General features: G+C 37.3%; 1 long non-coding RNA gene and 2 pseudogenes across 1 annotated transcript; 1 reads left to right on the top strand and 2 right to left on the bottom strand.

Moving 5' to 3' along the window:
• Positions 1 to 3066: 3066 nt before the first annotated feature.
• On the bottom strand, positions 3067 to 3537 carry LOC120189461. Its single transcript, XR_005522520.1, has 2 exons — positions 3456 to 3537; positions 3067 to 3258 (listed from the first exon to the last, which is right to left on the bottom strand). It is a non-coding gene; the product is annotated as an uncharacterized LOC120189461 (long non-coding RNA).
• Positions 3538 to 3736: 199 nt separating this feature from the next.
• LOC120189646 lies at positions 3737 to 5529 on the bottom strand (annotated as a pseudogene).
• A 10545-nt stretch (positions 5530 to 16074) lies between these two features.
• LOC120189571 lies at positions 16075 to 19476 on the top strand (annotated as a pseudogene).
• Positions 19477 to 20536: the final 1060 nt, after the last annotated feature.

Below are 20536 nucleotides of genomic sequence, written 5' to 3'. Positions count from 1 at the left end.
AAAAACGACTTACCGGGTGCGAATTTGGCAAAACGAACCTCAAAATCGAACTCATGACGTTAAAAACATAAAATAAGGCTTTTTCAGAAATTTTAATTTTTTTCGATCAAAGTCAACGATCTGACCGGTCAACAAGTTGACTTGGTCAAAGTCAACAAGTTGACTCAGTGGACTGGACCAGGCGGTTCGAGTCGGGTCGGGTCAGGTCGGGTCAACCCGGTTATGGAAAATTCCTTGGACCAAACAAGCCCCACGTGCGGGTGGCGGCGCGTGACGTCAATGGCGGGCTCGGAGCAGTCGCCTGATTCTTTCCTGATCATCCACTTGCCGAAAATAACACAAAAATCAATCCAAAACTAGCTAAACCATAGAGAAAAATTAAACGAAATTGACAAGAAACTTACCCAAGTTGTTGCTAGCGGAGGCAACGACGAGGGATGATAAACTCGACTAGGCTTTGTTCCCCTGTCGACGACGTTCTAGCTGGGGGTGGCGGTGTCGAACACCACCTACTTATCGACAACAAAACTCAAAAATAATTTTTCGACAGTATGCCCCTCCGACGAGCCTTCAAAACGAACCTCCACAACAATTGGCAAGGAAAATCGATGAACAACTAGACTGATATTGATCCAGAGGTTGTGACGGTGCTGATGGTGTCGATGGTGCATGACACGGTGCTCGGATGAGTCAGATCAGCGGTAGGCGACGGAGATGTAAAATAAATCGGTTTATAACATTTTGGGTTTTGTTTCTAATTGGAGAAGATGATGGGGGTATTTTTTATTGCCTAATAAAAATGGGATAATTCGGGTTCAAATTCTTGAATTTCTCATAAGTTTCAAAAAAGAGCTACAACTTTTAAAAAATTACAATTTAGTCCCCCAAACTGTGACAGATTCCTTCCACTGTGGAATACTAAATGCCTCCTCAATAGTAGTCGGCTTCGTAGTATACCCAAGACGTTGAGTAAAGAAAACCTTAGGCTTCCTTATCCCATTTTTACTCCTGGTTATAATGGGATGACCATGAACAACACTTCAATCCACAATAGGAACAACACTGGAATACTCAAAACAACCTCAGTCCTAGACTGTTCTTCAGGCTCAATAACTCGAGGACAACCCAATAGGGTCCCATCAACTGTAACCATATCAAGGACACCCTCAGGACCAGCACTGACAGATGGCACAACATTATCAGAAAGTCTATCCTGACCACAATCATGAGAAAATGTAGTATCCACAAACTGATCCACTCTCTGCTTCAAGGTACCAACCGTCAAGTCCTCTGAAGTGTCTGGTAAATCCATGGGAAAACTATCAACATGTTCCACAGGCAAGACATCCTGCCCAACTGTAGCCGAACCATCCACGGGAGACACTATTCCTAAAGGAACAACTTCAGGAGTTTCTTCTCCAGCAGCCTGAACAGTTCAAAAATTTCTTGCACTAGGGAAAATAGATTTGTCAAAAATCACATGCCTAGAAATAAAAATACGTCCACTGTCATCTTGACATTTATACATCTTATGATCACTTCGAGTTAATTGTTGTTAACCGCAGTTAAATATTTTAATATAATCACATGTTTAGTGTATGTTATTTACATATTCTCTTAATTTAATAACTTGTTTTATATTTCACACATTTTTCTAACACAACAATAAACAAATAACATACTGTACGAAATTCAATAGCCTCTGGTTTTACGATTAGAAACGTAACACAAGTAAACATGTCATGTGACCTCATTGATTAAATTAAGTGTCGTTCTTCTTTGAAGACTTCATCAAGAATTTGATTATCCGTCTCTGTAATACATGACAGTTCAAGCACTAAATAAACTTAATTCTCAAGTGGCTCACCTCTCTACTTTTCATTTAAAGAAGAACGCCCATAAAATCACTTCAAATATTGTTCATGGTGAAGATAATTTTGTTGTTGTTATTTCATCAAGTTGCACATTTAATATATTTTTGTTTACGATGTTAATGCTTGCAAATGTTGCGAGTATTACTATTGTTCATTAGTAATGGTGTTTGTAAAAATATAACAACGCTGAAATAAATAGTGAAACCCACAAAAACACCCAACCTCAGTAAAAATATGAATTTCAGAGTAAGATACTAGTTGATGTTACTTTATGTAATTGACATGTGAAATGATGGTGGGTGTATCAACCAGAGACGATGTCATAGTCAACACAAACCTTAGATGTGATTTTGTAATGTTACATGCTCTATGTTGGTATTATACGTTTTATAAAATGAAACCTAAATTAAATAGTAAGTATATATTTTTTTAAAAAAAATAAGTATCAAAACAGAATAAAAATAATAATGTAGAATCTAAACGTATAGTAAACCCCTCCTAACTGAGCCCACGAGAGGAAAAGAGTGTCCAACTACATAAATCAAATAAACTGTATATCGTTTGTCACATCTGAAGAGATAATCTCGGGACAAACCGAATTAAAAAATAATGAAGACAAGAATATAGATGTCCATTTGACCAAAGTATCTGCTACATAATTACAAGATTGTTGAATAAGTGAAACGTTAAAACTAAGACAAGCTTGGAATCGTTCCTTCCCTGGTCGAAGATGACAAGCTAAGATAAAAAATTATTCATCGTCAAGAAGTAACTTGTTTACCAAAAGAGCACAATCGAATTCAAAAAAGTACATTGTCCCGTTCGTCATGGTTTAGCGGGGTTGTTTATACTTTCCCATGTTGGAAAGGTTCTTTATGTTACTTGGTCCAATCAATGATCGGATCAGATCATACTCCTGAACAGGGAATAAAACTCTCCCAGAACTGTTATTTTCATAAAGATCTGCACATTTTCGTTCAGAAAACGGAATAACATCACTGAAACAATTACATGTTAAAATTTCCAAGTACCAGTTTGCTTTGCAGCAGTCAACAAGTGCAACTCATGCAACAAATAAAAGCCACATGCTTTGGCAAAATGCATTGCCAAACTTCTAAAGTTTCCCTTAACTGTACAACATTGTTAAATCACATCCAATTAAATCAGTTAGGTTCTCGAATCCGGACCTTTCGCTGCCACGAGTTCAACCGTCATGATGAATGTTGACCTGCCAGCTTCCCTTAAATACTGGATATCTCCATTCATGAGTTTTACCAACTTTCGGCTGATTAGCAAACTAATACCATCCTCCGATGCATCTTCATCGCTTCCGAACATTTGGTTCAGCAATGCTTCAGGTACTCCACTACCTGCGTGCGTTATCCTGAACCAAAATACATACCAAACGCCTTTTACTTTCGGCTTGACTTCATATACAGGTGAAGTTCATTTGTTCATAAAACTAAGGAATATACATACCAGTTTCGTATGCATACTACGGATCGATTAATCTAATTATCGTGCAGGAGCGTTATCAGAGTATGAAACTATGCATGCATATTAAAGAAAACAAATCAGTACCTGAGCTCCAAATGTGCAAGGTGAACAGATTGTCCTAGTTGATCTTTGGTCAGGTTAGCTACAAGAAGAAGCTGGCTTCCTTGTGGTGTAAAATTAACCGATGACAACAAGAAGTCGGCTACGACCTGTTGAAGTCTGACACTATCTCCATATAAGGTCTCGGACATGATGTCTTCCGCTGTATCATTGACTATTATTCGGATGCATTTCCCGTCACACTTTACCATCACTTGACTGATGGAAGCAATCAATAGTCAATACCTCATGTTGGGTGAATTCCATCATTTCGAGATCCACGCAACTGTTAAAAATGAACAAGCTTGAAAACCAGTTTTCAAAATCTTCACAATCTGATTCATTGTTGGCCTAATATATAGTATAGAATGAGGGCAAAGAACAGCAACTAAAACATATTGTTCCATCACTTCCGGCAATCCTATCTCCGGCATGTCTTGTTCGACGACATCTAATGCCCTCCCTTTTTCCACAAGCTCCCAAGCCGAATCCGTCAGCCGGAAAATCTTTCCCTATTCATTTTCATATGCCTTTTTACCGCTCAAGATCTCGAGAAGCACGGCCCCGAAGCTTGAAATGTCGCTTTTCTCTGTTAACTTGCCGTACAAGGCGTATTCCGGAGCAACATAGCCTAGAGTTCCGGCTACCGTTGTGCTTAAATGCGTCATTCCCTCGGACTTGGTCTTTGCCAAGCCGAAATCGGCGACTTTCGGCTCGAATGTCTCGTCCAGAAGTATATTACTAGCTTTGATATCTCTGTGTATGATCGCAGGGTGAACCCCATGGTGCAAATAAGCTAAGCCTCTTGCGGTACCGAGGGCAATCTTGAGACGAATAGGCCAACTAAGTTTCTTCTTCCCCGATCCGAAAAGATGATCGTAGAGGCTTCCATTACGCATCAAATCGCAAAAGATTAGCCTTTGATGCCCTTACAGCGGCACCGTTGCAGTGCAAAAGCCTCTTAATGCAACAAGATTGACATGTCTTACACTTGCGCAATGACTTCTACTTCATGTACAAAGTTTGCATCTCCGACGACCGAACAACTCTTCAACCTTTTTATCGCGACTTCGGATCCGTCCAGTAGTATCCCTATATAAACATTCCCATATCTTCCCATTCCAATAATGTTCTCTCCGGAATTTTTTTTTGTAGCATTCTGTATCTCCTTAATTTTGAACCTTTTGAGACTAGTACTTCTGCTACACAGTCTGAACCCGAAAATCAATCTAGTCTCATCCGTATCCGAATCATTCTTCGCCTCTACATTTTTCCTACATCTTCTCATCATAAGGAACAGAATAGCAGAAAATGCCCCAAGTATACCAACTACAGAACTAACCGTCGCCCCTGCAAATACACTTCGGTAGTGACTACGGCTCGGCCTCAATCTCTCTTGTTTAGATGCTGTGGAAAACAAACACTGAGCGGTTGCTCTATCAGCAGGACCAAAATGGTTAACAAATGCAGCCGTATACATATTAGGATACCCCGAACAAGCCGAGATATTCTGTGCAGCATCGTCATCGATGCCATCGAGGAAAACTTCCTTAACTATGAGCAACTTTCTAGTACACAGTCCACATGTAAAACTATCATCCAGAGACTGAGTTCAGCAATATCTCAATTGGTACAATATGGCACTAGGAATTAGGCTCTCAAACTGTGCTCTAGATGTTACATTCATGCAGGCTTCGGAAATCCATTCCACGTTATATCCGCAAGAAGTTTCGATATCGAAATCGGTTACAAACTCACCTGGTAGAAGCCGGTATGACTCTCGGCATGCCACGGAAGTTTAGGGAGGGGGAGCAAAGTACTCACTCGTCTGGAGATACTCGGACCGGACCAAATCAACTCCTTCCATGATGTTTCGACATTGTGTGAACCCTGCAGGGTCTCTATACACAAATCTTTTGGGGATGTCAAAGTTCAGTGGACAGGAGGCATTCACAAGGGTTTCATTTGAGAACTTTAGGCAATATGAGGGTGACATATTGATCTCAAAAGAGGTTAATATTGATACTAATGCAAACAAAGTAAACTGAGATGAGGACATTGAAGAGAAATGGAAGGAGATTTCAATCTTTCCACTTAAATTGATCAGAACAATAACTTCATCATCAAGCCTTTATTGGATACTTTGGCCGGTTTTGGCTGCTTGTAAAGGGCGGCAATGGATAACTTGGAATCAGTCTAACTGTACATGTGAGTTTTAGGTAGAGGTTGAAATAAAGAAATCCCAACAATCTGACAAAATATAGCTTAAAGGTAACTTGTATGTTATTTTCAAATTTCAATAATGAAATGATTAGTTCTACTTATGATCTTAATCTGCAAACTAAAGGGGTTCCCCTTCTCCTTCTTGACCATGAATTTTGATTACAATGACTGTTGAATGGCTAAGTTTGACCTTAATTCTACACCGTGCCAGTACTGTTCTTGTTCTTAAGGAACTCGGGTTTTATTCTGATTCGCCGATGGTAATAATACTGTGTCATTTGTCACACAAAAGATGAACTAATATGATTGGTTTAACAGATTGGATATTCATCACCTGCTCAGACTGGAATCATAATTGATTTGAGCCTCTCTGTGGCTGAGGTAAAGTGTTTGTACAATATTTTTTGTCTTAGAATTTTATTTCAAATGCCTTTATGCCAAATTTGTTACTGAGCTGCAGGGTAATGTTAGGGGAATGACTCAGACAAGTTTGGAAACGTTGGTAAACTTGTATGTTGTACCACCCTCAAGGGTTTTAAACCCCAAATCAAGCAAGTCGACATTTATTGATATCGTTGTATTACAGAAAAGAAATAAATACCACTGTAATACCTACTCGTTTCCTCAAGAACTGATCAAAGATGATTCTGATATTGAGCAGATCAACTGGTGAATTCAGTAATAAGAAGTGAATAATAATGAAGTATCACAGTCCCAATGATTGACAAATATTGCAGTGTTGGGATCATTTCCAGACACAAGGCCCACCTTGTTGCTAAGGGATATCTACAGCAAGCTATCATGACACTTTCAGTTCGGTGATGAAGCTGGTGAACGTATGGATTATTCTGTCCATAACAGCTTCAAGGCAGTGGGATCTTAGACATGTCGATATTAATAACATTTTCTTGAATGAAGAACTTGCTGAAGAAGTTTATATGTCAACACTTCTTGATTTTAAAGTGGGATCTCCTGTCCTTACAAAGAAAGTCTCGTTGTGGGGTTATGAATTATGTGGGTTGGGGGTGCGGGGGAGCAGCCCCCGCGGTACGGTACAGGGTTAATTTTGTAATTATGTACCAGGGTTTTCTATTATAAATAGAGATGTAACCTAGACCTAAAACATCATTGAATAAAAACTTCTAGCGCCGCCTAGGCACCGAGGACGTAAGCACATTGCCGAACCTCGTAAAATTCTCGTGTTCTTTTGTTTTCTTTACCCGTTTTCGTCAACAATTGGTATCAGATGTCAGGTGCAAAATTCGAAGTCACGAAATTCGATGGTCAGGGTAACTTCGGATTATGGCAATGAGGGTGAAGGATCTATTGGCGCAGCAAGGATCTTGAAGGCTTTGCGATCTACAAAGCCGGCGTCGATGGATGGAAGATTGAGAAGAATTGCAGCAGCGAGCGGCAGGAACCATACGATTATGCTTGGCGGACGAGGTCATGTATCACGTCATGCATCTATCGTCTCCAGACGAAATTTGGAGGAAGTTGGAAAGTCAGTTTATGTCCAAATCCTTAACGACAAACTGTATCTGAAGCAGCGGCTGTATGGGCTGAAGATGCAGGACGATCACGATTTGGCGCAACACGTGAATGTCTTCAATCAAATCGTTTCTGATCTGGCTCGGCTTGATGTGAAATTGAGGATGAAGACAGAGCGATGATTCTGTTGTGTTCGTTGCCTCCCTCTTACGAACACATGGTGACTACTCTTACATATGGGAAATAGACTATCAATGTTGAGGAGATTACTGCAGCCTTGTTGGCTCACAACCAGCGGAAGCAGAATGCAGGGGAAAGCTCTCAAGCCGATAGCTTATATGTCAAGGGTAATCGAGATCGTGGACGGAAGCCAGAGAAGGCAGGGTCCGGGAAGCGGAATTCCAGATCCAAATCCAGGATAAGAAGACGATTCACTGTTACAAGTGCAAGGAGGGGGACATATGAAGCGAGACTGTCCGAAGTTGAAAAAGCAGACAGATGAGAAGCGTGATGGCTCATCCAAGTCTGTGAACGTGGTCGAGGATGATAATTCTGATTGCAGTGAGGGTGATATGCTTTCTATTTCAACGACACAATTGACGGATGCTTGGATTCTTGATTCTGGATGTTCTTATCACATCACGCCAAATAGGGAATGGTTTTTCGACATACAGGCCGGTTAATTCTGGTTCGGTTTATTTGGGTGATGATCGATGTTGCAATATTGTTGGTATTGGTGATGTCAGAATTAAGATGCACGATGGCTCCGTTCGGACGTTGAGTGGTGTTCGACATATCCCAGACTTGAAGAAGAATTTGATTTCCTTGGGCACTTTGCACAAGAATGGTTTTATCCCTAAGGCTGACGAGGATAGGGAAACCATTCGGATTGTTAAAGGAGCATTGACTGTGATGAAAGGCAAGATGACTGCAGGGAATATCTACAGATTGTTAGGGAGTACCGTTGCAGGTGGAGTTCACTCTGTTGAGTCCTGTGATGATACGACAAAATTGTGGCATATGCGCCTTGCTCATCTTAGTGAATGTGGTATGGCAGAATTACACAAGAAACTTGTTGCATGGTGTCAAAAGCTGTAAGCTCGAATTTTGCAAGTATTGTGTTCTTGGTAAACAGACTAAAGTCCGTTTCAAGACTACGAAGCACACAACTCAAGGGATTCTTGATTATGTGCATTCTGATGTATGGGGGCCTTCCACGACATCGTCTTTGGGTGGATCTAGGTACTATGTTACTTTTATTGATGATTTTTCACAGAAAGTTTGGGTGTATTTTTGAAACAGAAATCTGAAGTTTTTGAGAAGTTCAAGCTGTGGAAAGCTGAGGTAGAAAACCAAACAGGACGAAAAATCAAGTGTTTGCGGTCTGACAATGGTACGGAGTACACAGATTCACAGTTCCTACAATTCTGTAAGGAGCATGGGATTCAGAGGCATTTTACAGTGCGCAAGACACCACAACAGAATGGTGTTGCGGACGAATGAACAGGTCGTTGAATGAAAGAGCCAGATGTTTGCGGTTGAATGCGGGGCTTCCCAAACACTTCTGGGCTGAGGCTGTTAACATGGCGTGTTACCTTATCACAGATCGCCAAGGCATCGCTGGCTGGGAAAGTTGCAGAAGAGGTATGGACTGGTCATGATGTTAGTTTTGATAACTTACGGATTTTTGGTTGTCCTGCTTATGTGCATGTACCTGCTGATGAGAGATCCAAACTTGATGCAAAATCGAAGGAGTGCATTTTTCTGGGTTACAAGAAAGGTGTCAAAGGATTCAGTTCTGGGATCCAGTTGCGAAGAAAGTTGTGATTAGTAAGATGTCGTTTTTGATGAACAATCCATGTTGCAGCAGAAGCAAGACACGACAGTGGTGGATTTCGAGCAGTTTCCAGTTGAGAAACCAGAAACTTCTCAACCGACTTATGGTGGTTCCACTACGGATGATTTGCAGGATTATAGTCTCGCCAGACAGGGTGAGACGGACGAATATAAAGCCTCCGAACAGATTGGGTTTTGAAGACTTGGTATCTTTTGCACTTATTGTTAGCAGTGATGATCCGGTTACTTTTCATGATGCCGTTAATAGTCAGGAAAACGATAAGTGGATGGCAGCCATGGTTGAGGAGATGGAGTCTTTGAATCACAATCGCACATGGGAGTTAGTTCCCCTTCCTGAGGGTAAGAAGCCGATTGGTTGCAATGGGTGTATAAGAAACCATAGTAACAGAAAAAGAGGGGGAGAAGTTCAAGGCTCGTTGGTAGCGAAGGGTTTTTTCACAGCAGAAAGGAGTTGATTATGATGAAATCTTTTCTCCTGTGGTCAGGCACACTTCAATCCGAGCAGTACTTGCATTGGTGGCTAGTTGGGATTTGCATTTAGAGCAGATGGATGTTAAACTGCTTTTGCATGGTGATTTAGAGAAGCAGATCTACATGCGGCAACCTGAAGGTTTCACTCAACCTGGAAACGAGCATTTAGTTTGCAGATTGAAGAAATCTTTGTACGGGTTGAACAGTCTCCGAGACAGTGGTATAAACGTTTGACTCCTATATGATCAAGATTGGCTACAACCGATGTGAGTATGATTGTTGTGTCTATGTTAAGAGCCTTGATGATGGTTCTTTTATTTTTCTATTACTGTATGTTGATGATATGCTGATTGCTGCGAAGAACATGGATGATGTTATCGGTTTGAAAACTTTATTGAGTCAGGAATTTGATATGAAAGATTTAGGTGCTGCAAAGAAAATTCTTGGAATGGAAATTTGCAGGGACAGAGACTCAAGGAAACTGCGGCTATCTCAACGGGGTTATGTTGAGAAAATGCTAGAAAGGTTTGCGATGAGCAGCGCGAAACCAGTTAGCACTCCATTGGCGAATCACTTTAAGCTCTCATCAGAACAGTGCCCCAAGACAGATAAGGAAGCTGAAGATATGGCAAAGGTTCCGTATTCTAATGCTGTTGGCTGCTTGATGTATGCGATGGTATTACTCGTCCTGATTTAGCTCATGCTGTTAGTCAAGTTTGTAAGTACATGTCTAAACCTGGTAAGCAACATTGGGAAGCAGTCAAGTGGATCTTTCGGTACTTAAAGGGTACTGTGGGACATGGAGTTGTTTTTGGGAGTCAGCGGGATAATCCTTTGGTTGTAGGATATGTGGATTCAGACTATGCAGGTGACTTGGATAATAGAAGATCTACGACAGGGTATGTCTTTACTCTTGGTGGAGGGCCTATTTGTTGGAAGTCTACTGTTCAATCTATTGTGGCTCTATCTACAACTGAAGCTGAGTACATGGCAGCGGCTGAAGCTGCAAAAGAAGCTTTATGGCTTACTGGTTTAGTGAAGGAGTTGTGTGTTCAACAAGGTGGAGTTCAGTTGCTTTGTGATAATCAAAGTGTTATTCACTTGGCTAAGAATCAGGTGTATCGTGCTAGAACTAAACATATTGATGTAAGGTTCCACAAGAGACTTTCTTTGTAAGGACAGTTGATGTTCGCTGCGTTCGCTTCGCTCACTCCGCTCCATCTCCTGTCCTCTTTACTGGTATATTTATGAGCCATACCTAACAGGTAGTTTGTGTAAGCTTAACAAATCTATTTACGGCTTGAAACAAGAACCTAGGGATTGGTTTGTCTGTGGGTTTTGTTTTGTCAAAATTTGATGTCTCTTTGTTTGTCAAGAAACAGGGTGGTCAGCTCATCTATCTCTTATTGTATGCCGACGGCATCATTGTCACCGGAAGTTCTGAAGTTGAGGTTGAGAAGGTCATCTCTGATTTGAACAGTGTTTTTTAGTAAAAAGATCTTGATAGACTAAACTATTTTTTGGGAATTCAGGTTAAGATGATGTGTTCTTAAACAAAAAATATGAGAAAAAATACTACCATTTTAACCGTTTAAAATTCAATACATATTTGTTTTCATCTGGAACTGACATATTTTTCTAAGGCAACTTTTTGGTGAGGTAATGAGGTTGTATTATCATTAGGGTGTGTTTGGTTCATGTAATGTAAGATTATCGGGGAATAGGATTACTGAGGATGTTGTATTTTGTGTTTGGTTGGTTTAACATGAATGTAAGATTACAATGTTTAGTTAAAGTAATAAAATATTATTAGAATGTATATTTTAGCAACTTGTTCTTATTATATATTTGTTTTTTTTAACAAGTTTAATTCTACTATAATATTATTATAATTAATTTATATATTTTCTTTAAAAATTTTAAATTCATGAAATTTATATAATTTTTTTTACAAAATTGAAAAGATAAATAGGTTTAATGAAAGGGTAAAATTTTATTTTAACCCCTGAACTTCATATAAAATTCTAATTATTGATTTTTTTTTGTAAATCTAAAATAGTTTAAGGATAAATTTGTAATTTAACCTTCGTAGAATTTTTATTATTCAACGACAGAATAAGGATATTTTTGAAAGAAAAAAATTAAGGGCATTTTAGTCCAAAACGCCTGTAATCCAACAATATCTAAGGGAATGACGTAATTACATTCCCGGTAATATACCCAAAAAAATCCACTGTTGGTAACAAAAGATTACTGTGGGCTAGGAATATTGGCCAACCAAACGTGGGAATGAGGATTTCATTCCCCCGGTAATAAGATATACCTTGAACCAAACAACCCCTTAGTGTTTACTCTTGACCTGGACCTTGGTGCCGGTCATAGTAAATATATATATATATATATATATATATATATGAGGTAATCACATTCCAGGTAATATACCCCAAAAAATCCACTGTTGGTAACAAAAGATTACTGAGGGCTAGGAATATTGGCCAACCAAACGTGAGAATGAGGATTTCATTCCCCCGGTAATAAGATATACCTTGTACCAAACAACCCTTTAGTGTTTACTCTTGACCTGGACCTTGGTGCCGGTCATAGTAAATATATATATATAGACATGATTATCCAAAAAATGGACTTCAAATTTAATTAGTATTTTATTGAGAAAAATCTTTGTATTAAATGTGATAGATGACTGATAACGATATAAAATAATATTATTTAATTTATAATCACAAATATTTATTTTATTAATTGATTAATTTGAATAGAATATTATAATTAATTATCGTAGAAATAATATATTTTTTTGGTTTTACTCAAATTCTGAGATTTTGTTTTGATTAATTTGAATTGACTCGGGTCGTACACTTGATTTTAGTGGATGAGTCTCCCAACGGAATTTTCTGCATACACAATGACTCGAACATGAGATTTTATTTAAACTATATTAAACTGCTTATAACTTGAACAATTGATATAGAGATAATGTTTTCAATTTAATTGTCTTTATCCACAATGTGATATTTCAACTTTGATCCCACCAGAAAACGATATATAAGGAAAAAAATGTGTGAACAATGTATGTTTGTCCTTGCCATTGGTCACTTGTCTCTTTGTCAAGGAAAATAACTCGGCTTTCACTAGTAAAAGGGTAGGACTTTTCTCAAGTCTTCAGTGGGTGTCATGACCATTTCAGTCGCGGCCTCAATTATTAGTGCTATCCTTCAGCTTGAGACTTCAGCCTTTCCTTTTGTGCCATGTATTGTCGAAGGTTGGTGAACTAAGAATAAGAGGCATTGAACTCAGTTGTTCCTCCTCATGATTTGCATTATACCCACACCCAACCTCATGGCAAAAACTGGCTTCCTCCCACCTCTTATGTTTCCGCTGCTGTTTTCACCCTTTAGGGCTACTTTATCTTCGAATTCACCAAACATCACCACTGATCAATCCGCCCTCTCGGCCTTAAAATCTCATATAACTCATGATCCACACAACCTCATAGAAATTACCTGGTCCACTTCTACCACTATTTGCAATTGAAAGATTCAGAGCAGTGACTCTGTGGATACAGACACCACAGAGTCACTGCTCTGAATCTTTCAAGTACGAATCTCACTGGCACCATCCCATCTCAATTGGAAAACTTACTTTTCCTTGCCTCGCTCGACTTCAATCACAATAGTTTTCATAGCTTTACCCCTTGAGTTGACGAATTTGCATCGGTTGGAGTATTTGAATTTTGGAAACAACAGCTTTGTTGGAGAAATCCCATCGTGGCTTGGTTATTTGGCTAAGCTTCGAAGCTTGTATTTGCACATGAACAACTTCACTGGTGTTATCCCAACTAATCTGAGCAATCTGTCAGAATTAGAAGTGTTGTGCTTGTACACAAACAATCTCAAAGGTCAGATTCCTATAACAAATGAAAATCTTTTAAACCTGATATGATTATATTTGGAACACAATTACCTTTTAGGTTTCACATATTTATTTATCTTGAATATGGACCAAACGAATTCAGTGGTTAAAGGATGATTGTTATCTATAGATCTCATGTTTGAGAACCAACAATTGCAGGTATGTAAGCACCCTAGAATAATAATAAAAAAATCTTCAAATATGCTCTTATTAGAAAAAAGGATAAACTACGTACTGAATCACTCAACTATTCTCATAATTCTATTTTGATCACTAAATTATTTTGTTGCAGATCATCTACCATCCGAAATATTTGACAACATTTCTAAATTGCAAGTACTCGACTTAAATGAGAATCAAATTTCCGGTAGAATTCCAAAGAGTTTGTTTCAATGAGAATCAAATTATTTTATTTCACTCTTTATTTACACGTAAAAAAGAGATGAAGATTCACCTTAGAAAAAAATGAAATGGAAAATTATTATTGATTGAGACTATAGATGACGTGGTGAGCCATGATCATCTAATAATTTTTCGATTAACGGCCTCTTTTAGTAACTTCACCGTTGTTATCTCACCTATTTTGTGGGATCTATTTATATCTTTCAGGTAATATTTCATCAGGAAATATGATTTCTCTCGAGCTTTTTAATCTTTACAATAACAACTTAACAGGTATAATATCATTTTTTTCTTTCTTTCTTGTTTTTACTTTATTATATATCTATTAATTAGTTCTACGGTTCTTTGTTTCTACATTTTGGTGTGTCCTTTTGGGTCCAAACATAAATAACCTAAATATAAAACTCAAATAAATCATTTCCAAAATTATTTAAATTCAAAATATTTTATTTTATTTTTCAACTTGAAATGAGCTAACTGAATTTTCCTTGTTCTAATGATAAGGGTAAACTACAAATTTCATCATTAAACTTTATTGAAAGTCTGCATGCCATTAGAGAAGGGCATGAAAAGAAAGATGAATCATTGTACATGATATTTCCATCACTTGATGGAGTGGTGTGGTATGCTCAAGGTTTATCTTTTACAACAAAAGGTTTGGAAAGAGAGTTTTAGTACTTATTAACTAGTTGGACGGCAATTGACTTTTCGAACAACCAGTTTTGCGGAGAAATTCCTAAAACACTTGGTGAGCTTCATTCACTTATTGTTTTAAACCTCTCTCATAACTGTTTCACGGGTCCTATCCCGTCATCATTAGGTAATTTTTCGGAGCTTGAATCATTAGATCTCTCATCAAACAAGCTCCATGGAAGAATTCTAATAGAGCTAATAAATCTTGGATTCTTAGAGGTGTTAAACCTTTCTCATAATGATCTTAAAGGATTCATTCCTCAAGGAAAACAATTTGCTACGTTCACTAATGACTCCTACGTAGGAAACTCGGGTTTATGTGGATTGCCATTATCAAGAAGTTGTGATAATGAAGTCAATCCAGCCAGATTTGATGGAGATGATGATGATGGATTGAAATGGAAATTCTCAATATTAATGGGGTATGGATGTGAGTTGGTGTTGGGACTGAGCATGGGATACATCGTATTCAGAACTGAAAAACCATGGTGGTTCATCAGGATTTATGTGAGAGTTCAACAAAGATTTGCGAAATGGATTAACCCATGACTTATTATGGATTTACCTACTAAAAATGTATACATTTTTATACTTTAAACTATTAGGATTTGGTACATGAAAAGAAGTGTATAATTTGACATTAAATCCTATCTGGTTGGTTATGAATATATATATATATATATATATATATTTTGTAGCGTATGTGTATTATATATTCCATTAAATTTGATGAAAAAGTGTCACTACCACAATCTTTGGATAATTGCAAAGATCTGAAGTTTCTCGACGATGGAAACTGTGTGTTAAAACCTTGAATTTAGGATTGAACTGGAAATTTTGCAAACTTCAAGGTAAATTTTGGATTAAATTGAAAACTGTACACTTGTATGATATTGAGACGTTCAATTTTTTTTAAAAAATAGCAAAAGTTGGAAGTTGAGTTAATTTTGGAAAATGGCAACTAAATTTGGAATTTTCTTTTGCAGGCAGCTCAGCCAATCAAGTAATTGAAATTAATAAATATCCAAATATTAAGAAAAAAATACGATTTTAAGTTACGTCCAACCGAAAATGTTATATTTTTTACAACATTTTCGATTACGTATTTCTTTATTCGGTTGCCTTTGACTTTTTGAACATTTAAGTACAGATGAGCCACAAGTTCATATGAACAACAACCATTTATTCAACACGAATTAAGTGATCTCAATGTAAAGGAATTGTTGTTGTTATTGGATATTCAAGATTCGAGCACCAATAATATTAAAAATGTGAACGTTTAATGTCAAATAATTAAAAATTATTTTTAAACATATATACTTGTATTTCCTGTATTATACAAACAAACAGCTGCATGTGTGAAGATGTATGAAATATTCAAACATTCCAACAAATATCACATTTCATGTGGGAACCCCTCAGACCCAAAGAATAACTCTTACCGTTTCTTCCAACTGAAAGATTAATTTCTAGTCCTTTTGTTCTTCAATCTCACTGCTTTCCTCTGTTGCTTAATTATTGGCTACAGTGCTCTCGCTTGAACTTTTGATAGATGAATAGAGAAAAATTCGAAGATGGTGAACTTTCAAGTTCTTTGATAGTTAAAGAGAACCTGGGGATGGAGGTGGACATGGAAGTTCTGGTGAAGAACAAGGTGGGATTAGAACTACTACTTCTGCAACAACTATGGTTGTTCTTAGCACCTTTGTTGCTGTTTGTGGATCTTATGTTTTTGGGACTGCTGTAAGTATGTTATTTGCAAATTTCAATAATGAAATGATTAGTTTTACTTATGATCTTAATCTGCAAACTAAAGGGGTTCCCCTTCTCCTGCTTGACCATGAATTTTGATTACAATGACTGTTGAATGGCTAAGTTTGACCTTAATTCTACACCGTGCCAGTACTGTTCTTGTTCTTAAGGAACTCGGGTTTTATTCTGATTCGCCTGATGGTAATAAGACTGTGTCATTTGTCACACAAAAGATGAACTAATATGATTGATTTACCAGATTGGATATTCATCACCTGCTCAGACTGGAATCATAACTGATTTGGGCCTCTCTGTGGCTGAGGTAAAGTGTTTATACAATATTTTTTACCTTAGAATTTTATTTCAAATGCCTTTATGCCAACTTTGTTACTGAGCTGCAGGGTAATGTTAGGTAAAATTGTATCCATGGCATGAAAAGCTCAAAAGCTGGCATATCTAGCATGGTATTCATATTCTTTAGAATGAAACTGGATAACATATATCAGTTTCAGCATTTTTCCTGCTTTGATCATTGCAGTATTCTCTTTTCGGTTCGATATTGACGATTGGAGCAATGATAGGTGCAGTAATGAGTGGGAGAATAGCAGAATACATTGGTCGAAAATGTGTAAGATTTTAATTCAAAACAGCTTTTCATGTCTTGGACTTTCTTCACCGTTGATTGACGTTTGATGCAGACGATGGGTTTTGCGGAGATATTCTGCATTGTAGGATGGCTTGGTATACTATTCTCCAAGGTGTTTTCCTGCTTAACTTGATTACACTCTTGCCTTCATTCTTCTAAGAAAAAACAACATTCTAGTACCTTATATGGCTTCAATTCATATGAACTGCATGTGAAAAGGCTGCATTTTGGCTCGACTTTGGATAACTGCTGGTAGGATGTGGGATGGGACTCCTTTCCTATGTGGTAAGCTATGAACATATTGCGGTCATACTCAACTAACAATTCATATGTTTGAAGAAAAACTATCTAATCTTATCCTCTATAGGTTCCAGTGTATATTGCTGAAGTTACACCGAAGGATATTCGAGGGGGATTTACATCAGTCCATCAGGTAAATGCTAAGCACCATTGATGGAGTTCAAAATATTGTTTTGCTTATGTTCCTGGTGACCATCAATTCTGCAGCTGATGATCTGTTGTGGTGTGTCGTTAACTTACCTCATAGGCGCTTTTGCCACATGGCGGACTTTGGCTCTAATCGGTAAGTGTCGGATTTTATGGTGCTACATTGAACTTCAAAGGATTCTCTAACAGTTTCTCCCCTATATGACATGATTTCAGGAACTATAACATGCCTTATGCAGCTTTTGGGTCTATTCTTCATCCCCGAGTCGCCTAGATGGCAGGTAACTTTAAGGCAGTAGTTTATACAAAAATTCATAAACATGTGGTTCATGCTACTAAATAATCAGATTTCTTCCGAAATTATGCCTCAAAGGAAATTCAAGCATCGATAATGCATTGAATTAGTGAACGCAAATCTTTGCAGGCAAAGATAGGTATATGGATAGAGTGTGAAGCTTCCCTGCAGTTCCTAAGGGGAAACAATGCTGATATTTCTGATGAAGCAAATGAGATTAAAGTAGGTTATTAGCTTGGAGTCCAAGCAAGCTTCGGTTTCTGTCCCTTGGATTTGTACGGCATGTGCCAGAATAATAAAGGTTTATACTTTTTATTGTATTTTGTTTTGCAGGATTATACAGAACAACTTCAACAGCATTCGAAATCTAGCGTGTTTGACTTGTTCCAGAAGGAATATGCTTGGTCGCTCACCGTACGAATTCGTAAATCCTATGCATATAATTGACCTTTGCTATGAGTTGTTCTTTTAATGTATAACTAAACTGGTTAAGGTTGGAGTTGGCCTAATGGTTCTGCAACAATTCGGAGGAGTCAATGGCATTGCATTTTATGCTAGTATGTTAAGAACTTTTTTATGTTTATGAAACAATAGAAGAACTGTATAGGAAGTTCAAACTGGATAATCTTTTTATCTTAAATTCTTTGCGACAGGATTTTCCGGTAGCGTCGGAATGATAGCAATGGCTGTTGTTCAGGTCAGCTCATCATGATGACTTGCACCATCATCAGAGTTCATATTATTTTGATTAATATGCCTTTCTTTATGACTGGAATAATCTTCTGCAGGTTCCTATGACAGCTTTGGGAGTAGTATTGCTTGATAAATCCGGTCGAAGACCGCTTTTACTTGTACAAAATCCTTGAAATTTATCTTCTATGTATGTTACATTGTGGAAATGTCCCTGCTAAAATCTACTTATATCTACAGGTATCTGCAGCTGGAACATGCTTGGGTTGCTTCCTCGTCGGATTATCATTTTTCTTGCAGGTACGACGAGATTTATCGGTCTCGAATTCAAATGCTTTTCATGTTCTATATTCTTTTCCTGTAAACATTAAGCTCGACCGCATACAGGACCTTCAACAATGGAAGGAAGCCACTCCTGTTTTATCACTTGTTGGTGTTCTGGTAAATCCAATGAATCAATGTTTTAGGCAGTAGCTTTCATGAACAGAATCGTCTTCGTGTTGATACGTTAGACTCGATGTAGGTGTACACAGGATCGTTCTCGTTAGGCATGGGAGGAATACCTTGGGTTATAATGTCCGAGGTAAGTTAACCCTGATCTAGATTAATTTGCAGCCTTCAGTGTTATGTGAACTGAAAAAAGAAGGTTAGTATTTCAGATATTCCCCATAAACATGAAAGGTTCAGCCGGGAGCCTTGTGACATTGGTTAGCTGGTTAGGCTCTTGGATTATTTCATTTGCATTTAACTTCCTCATGAAATGGAGCTCAACAGGTGAGAGATTCATTGCATCTGATGTTGTCAACATGATCATTTAGGTACAAAATCTTGACATTTCTTTCCCATGTTACACCATCTTCCAGCAACATTCTTCATTTTTGCTACCGTGTGTGGCTCGACTGTTCTGTTCGTGGCGAAGCTGGTGCCGGAGACCAGGGGACGGACGCTCGAAGAAATACAAGCGTCCTTGAATCCGGTTTCATAGGATGAGTAGATGGTGCATGAACAATCAATCAAACAGTTACCGAGCGATTCAAAGTCCTAACTTCAGTGCCATATTTGAGTTCATGAATTCAAAGTTGCCAAGCCCATGGTCTGGTACATAGGTTTCCACCTGTTTATTGGATCCAATTCTTCTTAGTATCTCAATCCACTGAGTTTATTGCAGGACCATGCAAATAGCTTGTCTTTGTGTTCCTTGTGAAACCTAGGGAATATATATATATATATAGGGATAGGATCGAAACTCATATATATATATATATATAGTATTTAATATCAGTCATCTATTTTCACTCGATTAGTTTCACAATGTCTAAGTGGATCCCGACTATATATATATATATATAGTTGTACTAATATGTAATTTTTTGAATCAATCTATATATTTGTCACATTAATTCAATTTACTGTTTTCATTAATATGTATTAATGATAGAATTCTTAATATAAATTAAATATTAGATATTTTTATTTTACTTAAAATTTAATATGCATAATCTATGTGAATAGAACATGATATTTACTGATTAAATTATTGATATATTTATCACAAAAAATACTGAAAATATGTAAAATTCACTTATTTTTTAATATTCTTTTAAAAAAAATTAAAATTAAAATTAACGCCCTTCAAATAAATCGATATCCATAATTTATTTTATTCACTTTAAATTATGACATCATAAATTAAATTGTTTGATTCCGTCTCGACTGTATACTATGAATAGAAGGGAGAAATATTCCATAATAAATTCATTATTTATGGCTATGAAATGAAGTCAATAGGCATCGTAAAGTTAAAACTTTATCTTCAACGTGCATGAAAAATACATTATATATAAAACAAGAAATGAACTTGTCAATGAGGTTCAATAGATTAGATAAAAAAATATTTTTTTTCTAAATGACTTAAGATTCATTTATATCGAGCCGTCTTCTTTAACCTAATTTTCTCTTTTAATATTCTTGTGTCGTCTTCTTCTCTTCCTTTATTTTTTGTTTAGTCAAAGACGACATCAATCTTAATATTGATTGCCGACCGTCGGTGATTATTATTTTTCTTGTTCTTTTTCATATTATGATTTTTTTCTTAACTTTTTTCACTTTTAAATAAGAATCTCTGTCTTTGTGACACACTTTTCTCTGCTCTCGTTGCACGATTTTTCT

This window comes from Hibiscus syriacus, unplaced genomic scaffold (genome assembly GCF_006381635.1).
Source record: "Hibiscus syriacus cultivar Baekdansim isolate YM2019G1 unplaced genomic scaffold, ASM638163v2 tig00116958_pilon, whole genome shotgun sequence".
Lineage (NCBI taxonomy): Eukaryota > Viridiplantae > Streptophyta > Magnoliopsida > Malvales > Malvaceae > Hibiscus > Hibiscus syriacus.
Note: the sequence above shows the minus strand (reverse complement) of the source record. Positions and strands in the feature narration are given on the sequence as shown.